The sequence below is a fragment of the Leopardus geoffroyi genome, chromosome X (genome assembly GCF_018350155.1).
Source record: "Leopardus geoffroyi isolate Oge1 chromosome X, O.geoffroyi_Oge1_pat1.0, whole genome shotgun sequence".
Classification (NCBI taxonomy): Eukaryota; Metazoa; Chordata; class Mammalia; order Carnivora; family Felidae; genus Leopardus; species Leopardus geoffroyi.
The window spans coordinates 39,386,633-39,392,747 of record NC_059343.1 but is presented as its reverse complement, the minus strand read 5'-3'; the positions used below and the strand labels follow the sequence as shown (position 1 = coordinate 39,392,747).

At 38.4% G+C, this 6,115-nt stretch overlaps 1 pseudogene; it reads left to right on the top strand.

The window, feature by feature from the left end:
* The first annotated feature begins 5,122 nt into the window (after nucleotides 1–5,122).
* LOC123594281 lies at nucleotides 5,123–5,486 on the top strand (annotated as a pseudogene).
* Nucleotides 5,487–6,115: the final 629 nt, after the last annotated feature.

Genomic DNA, 6,115 nt, shown 5'->3' with positions numbered 1-6,115 from the left:
TCTCACTAACACCACACAGAGCAAGCACAGCCCACAACAGGCAACGTCAGTGCAGAAGTCTGGACTGAAAGAAAACGGGACTCAGACACAAAAGCGGGAGGTAAGCAACTCATATAGGAGTCTCCCCCAAAGTGCCAGGTTCTGGTGAACATGGGACACAGCACTGTAGGCCCCTGCAGGACCTCTTCTTCATAAGTCACCACTTTCAAGAGCAGAAGACGTAGCTGACTTTCCTAACACACAGAAATAGACACAGAGATGTAGACAAAATGAAGAGACAGAGGAATATGTCCCAAATGAAAGAACAGGACAAGGCTACGGCCAGAAATCTAAGTACAATGGAAATAAGTAATATGGCTGATAGAGAATTTAAAGTAACGACCATAAAGATACTGGACTTCAGAAAAAGGTGGAGGAAATCAGTGAGATCCTTGACAAAAGATAGAAAAAATAGCATATCAGAGATGAAGGACTCAATAAATGAGATTAAGAATGCAATGGATGGAATAAACAGTAGGCTACAGGAAGCAGAGGAACATATCAGGGACCTGGAGGATAGACCAATCAAGCTGAACTGGTGAGAGTCAAACAAATACTGCATAATGAGAACAGACTTAGAAAACAGTGACACCATCACTTTTATACATTTATACATATATGGGGATCTCAGAAAGAGAAGAGAGAGAAAGGGGGGCTGAAAATGTAGGTGAAGAAATAATAGCTGAACACTTCCTGAATCTGGGGAGGGAAACAGAGATCCAGATTCAGCAGGCAAAATCAACCCAAGGAGGTCCACACCAAGACATGTAGTAATTAAAATGGCAAAAAATAGTGATAAAGAAAGAATTTTAAGGATTTCAAGAGAAAAGAAGACAGTGCATACAAAGAAAACCCCATAAAGCCTGATAAGTTCATTTTTTCAGCAGAAGCATTGCAGGCCAGAAGGGAGTGGCAATATATTCAAAGTGCTGAAAGGGAAAAATCTGCAGCCAAGAATACTGTATCCAGCAAGGCTATCATTTGGAAGAGAAGGAGAGATAAAGAGTTTCCCAGACAAACAAAAGTTGAAAGAATTCATGACCTCTAAGCCAGCCGTACAAGAAATGTTAAAGGAGGTTCTTTTGCGTGGAAAACAAAAACCATAAGTAAGAGTAAGAAATATAGGAAGCACAAAAGCAAAAAAAAAAAAAAAAAAAAAAGTGTATCTTTAAAAATCAGTCAGGAAAAGCACAAAATAAAAAGATGTAAAATATGACACCAAATATCTGAAACATGGAGGGGAGAGGAGTAAAGAATGAGTCCAAAAGTAAGTGACCATCAGCTTAATATAGACTGCTATATGCAGAAACTGAATGGTAACCACACATCAAAGAACAGTAATAGATATGCAAAATAATAATAATAATAAAGAGTAAGGAATCCAAGTATTTTGCTAAAGAAAGTCAACTAATCATGAGACAAGAGAAGAAAAGAACAGAGAGGAACTACAAAAACAAACGTAAAACAGGCAACAAAATGGTAAAAAATACACACATATCAATTATTACTTTGAACGTAAATGGACTAAATGCTCCAATCCAAAGACATAGGGTGACAGAATGTATTAAAAAAACAAGACCCGGGGCGCCTGGGTGGCTCAGTCGGTTAAGCATCCGACTCTTGATTTCAGCTCAAGTCATGATCTCACAGTTCATGAGATTGAGCCCTGTGTCAGGCTCTTTGCTGATAGTGTGGAGCCTGCTTGGGATTCTCTCTCCCCCTGTCTCTCTGTCTCTCTGCCCCTCCCTTGCTTGCGCACACGTTCTCTCTCAAAATAAATAAATAAACATTAAAAAAAAACAAGACCCATCTACATGCTGCCTACAAGAGACTCACTTCAGACCTAAAGACACATGCAGACTGAAAGTGAAGGGAGGGAGAAACATTTATCATGCAAATGGAAGTGAAAAGAAAGCCTGAGCAGTAATACTTATATGGAACAAAACAGACTTCAAAATAAAGGCTGTAACAAAGGACAAAGGACACCAAATAATCATAAACGGTACAATCCAACAAGAAGATATAACGATTACAAATATTTATGGCCCCAACATGATGACATCCAAATACATAAAGCAGTTGATGACAAACATAAAGGCACTAATCGATAGTAAAACAATAATAGAAGGGGACTCTAACACCCTACTTACATCAATGGACAGATCATCTAAACAGAAAATCAACAAGGAAACAGTGGCTTTGAATGACACATTGGACAAGAGGGATCCAACGGTTATATTCAGAACCTTCCATCTTAAAACAGCAGAAAACACATTCTTTTCAAGTGAAGCTCATTCTCCAGAATAGATCACATAGTAGGCCACAAAAGAAACCTCAACAAACTCAAAAAGACCAAAGTCATAACATGTGCTTTTTCTGACTACAATGCTATGAAACTAGAAATCAACCTCAAGAAAAAATCTGGAAAGCACATAAATATGGAGGTTAAATAATATGCTGCTAAACAATGAATGGGTCAATTGAGAAAGCAAAGACAAAATAAAAAAAATACATGGAGACAAATGAAAATGAAAACACAATGGTCCAAAATCTTTGAGATACAGCAAAAACTGTTCTAAGAGGGAAGTTTATACAATACAGGCCTACCTCAAGAAGCAAGAAAAATCCCAAAACTAAACAACCTAACTACATCTAAAGGCACTAAAAAATGAACAACAAACAAAACCTAAAACCAGTAAAAGGAAAGAAATAAGATTAGTAATCTTATTAATAACAAGATCAATAGTCTTATTAATAACAAGATCAATAATTGCATTAATAAGATTAGCATTATTAATATATTTTGTTATTGTATTATATATTATATTTTTAGTAATATAATATTGTTATTAATGAGATCAGAGCAAAAATAAACAAAATAGAAACGAAAAAAACACTAGAACAGATCAGTGAAACCAGGAGTTGGTTCTTTGAAAAGATCAACAAAATCAATAAACTTTTAGCTAGACTCACCAAAAAGAGAGAGAGGGCTCAAATAAATAAAATCAGAAATGAAAGGGGATAATACCAACTGCCAACACAGAAATACAAAAGATTGTAAGAGAACAGTATGAAAAATTATATGCCAACAAATTAGACAACCTAGAAAAAAATGGATAAATTCCTGGAAACATATAACCTCCCAAAATCAAATCAGGAAGAAACAGAATAGACTTATTACCAGCAATACAATGGAATCAGTAATCAAAAACTCTTATCAAACAAAAGTCCGGGGCCAGACAGCTTCACAGATGAATTCTACCAAACATTTAAAGAAGAGTTAATACCTATTATTCTCAAACTTCTCCAAAAAACAGAAGAGGAAGAAAAACTTCCAAATTCATTCTATGAAGCCAGCATTACCCTGAATCTAAAACCAGATAAGGACACTACAAAAAAAAGAGAACTACAGGCCATTATGCCTGTTGAACATAGATGCAATGCTCCCCAACAAAAAATTAGCGAGCAATGCAAGGATACATTAAAAACATTATTCACCGTGATCAAGTGGGATTTACCCCTGGGATGCAAGGGTGGTTCAATATTCACAAGTCAATCAGGGTGTTACATCATATCAATAAAATAAGGGATAAAAAACATATGATCATTTCAATAGGTGCAGAAAAAGCATTTGACAAAGTGCAACATCCATTCATGATAAAATCCCTCACCAACGTAGGATTAGAAGGAACATAACTCAATATATTAAAGGCCATAGGTGCAAAACCCACAGCTAACATCATACTCAATGGTGAAAAACTGAGAATGCTTCCCCAAAGGTCAGGAATAAGACAGGAATGTCCACTCTCATCCTTATTGTTTAGCATAGTACTGGAAGTCCTAGCCACAGCAATCTGACAAGACGAAGGAATAAAAGGCATCCAAATCGGTAAGGAAGAAATAATACTTTCACTACTTGTAGACAACACAATACTATCTAGAGAGAAGCCTAAAGACTCCGCCAAAAAAACTACTAGAACTGATAAATTTATTTAGTAAGGTTGCCAGATATAAAATCGATATACATAAACCCATGGCATTTTTATATGCAAATAATGAAGCAACAGGAAAATAAATTAAGAATGGGATCCTATTTGCAATTGCACCAAATACGATAAAATACCTAGGGAAACACTTAACTAAGGAGGTGAGAGACCTGTTTCTGAAAACATTAATGGAAGATATCGAAGGCAACACAAACAAGCGGAAAGATATTCCACGCTCATAGGTTGGAAGAACAAATATCGTTAAAATGTCCTTACTACCCGAAGAAAGCTACAGATTTAATGCAATCCCTGTCAAAATACCAACATTTTTCGCAAAACTAGAACCAACAACCCTAAAATTTCTATGGAACCACAGAAGACTCTGAATAGCCCAAGCAATCTTGAAAAAGCAAAGCAAAGGTGGAGGTATCCCATTTCCAGATATCAAGTTATACTACATAGATGTAGTAATCAAAAGAGTATGGTACTGAGACTAATATAGGCATGTAGATCAATGGAATAAAATAGAAAACCCAGAAATAAACCCATGTTTGTATGGTCAACTTTGGGGTGCCTGGGTGGCTCAGTCAGTTAAGCATCCAACTTTGGCTCAGGACATGATCTCACGGTTCGTGAGTCTGAGCCCCGCGTTGGGCTCTGTGCTGACAACTCAGAGCCTGGAGCCTGCTTCAGATTCTGTCTCCCTCTTTCTCTGCCCCTCCTCTGCTCATGCTCTGTCTCTCTCTCAAAAATAAATAAATTCAAAATGGGTTAAAGACCTAAATGTGAGACCCCAAAGTATAAAACTCCTAGAAGGGAGCACCGGCAGTAATTTCTCCAACATCGGATGGAGTGACTTTTTTCTAAATATATCTTCTGAGGCAAGGGAATCAAAAGCAAAAATATACCACCAGGACTACATCAAAATAAGAAGCATCTGCATAGCAAAGGAAACAATCAACAAAACTAAAAGACAACCTACAGATCGGGGGAGGATATTTGCAAGTGACATACTGATAATGTGTTAGTATACAAAATATAGTCCTTTTCTGGTTGTGGCGCTATTTGGTGAGGAGGTCTTGTCTATGTTTGTAGCCATGCAGTCCAAGGGTCCTCTGCAGTCCATGCAGGTATTCAGATGCAAAAAGATGGCCAGAGCCGTGGTGCACTGCAAATAGGGCAACGGCCTCATCAAGGTGAACGGTTGGCCCCTGGGGATGATCCAGTCACACACACTGCAATACAGGCTCCTGGAACCTTTTCTGCTTCTAGGCAAGGAGAGATTTGCTGGGGTGAACATCCAAGTCCAAGTGAAGGGTGATGGTCACGAGGCCCAGATTTACGCTATCTGCTAGTCCATCTCCAAAGACCTGATGGCCTATTATCAGAAATATGTGGATGAGGCTTCCAAGAAAGAGATCAAAGACATCCTCATCCAGTACGACCAGACCCTGCTGGTAGCTGATTTCTGGAACTGCGAATCCAAAAAGTTTGGTGGTCCTGGTGCTCATACCAGAAATCCTACCGATCAGTGTTCACCTTTATAATAAACAATTGCCAAGGGGAAAAAATATACACAACTCATATGCCCAAAAAACGAATAATCCAATTAGAAAATGGGCAGCAGACATGAACAGGCATTTCTCCAAAGAATAAGCATAGATGTCCAACAGACATATGAAAAGATGCTCAACATCACTTATCATCAGGGAAATGTAAATTAAAACTACAATGAGATATCATCTCATACCTGTCAGAATGGCTAAAATCAAAAATACAAGAAACAGCAAGTATTGGTAAGGATGCGGAGAAAAAGGAACCCTCCTGCACTGTTGGAATGCAAACTGTCGCAGCCACTGTGGAAAACAGTATGGAGGTCCCCCTAAAAGTTAAAAATAGAACTACTCAGGGGTGCCTGGGTGGCTCAGTCAGTTAAGTGTCCAACTTCAGCTCAGGTCATGATCTTGTGGTTTGTGAGTTTGAGCCCTGCATCGGACTCTGTGCTGACAGCTCGCAGCCTGGAGCCTGCTTCGGATTCTGTGTCTCCTTCTCTCTCTGCCCCTCCCTCACATGTGCTCTGTCTCTCTCTT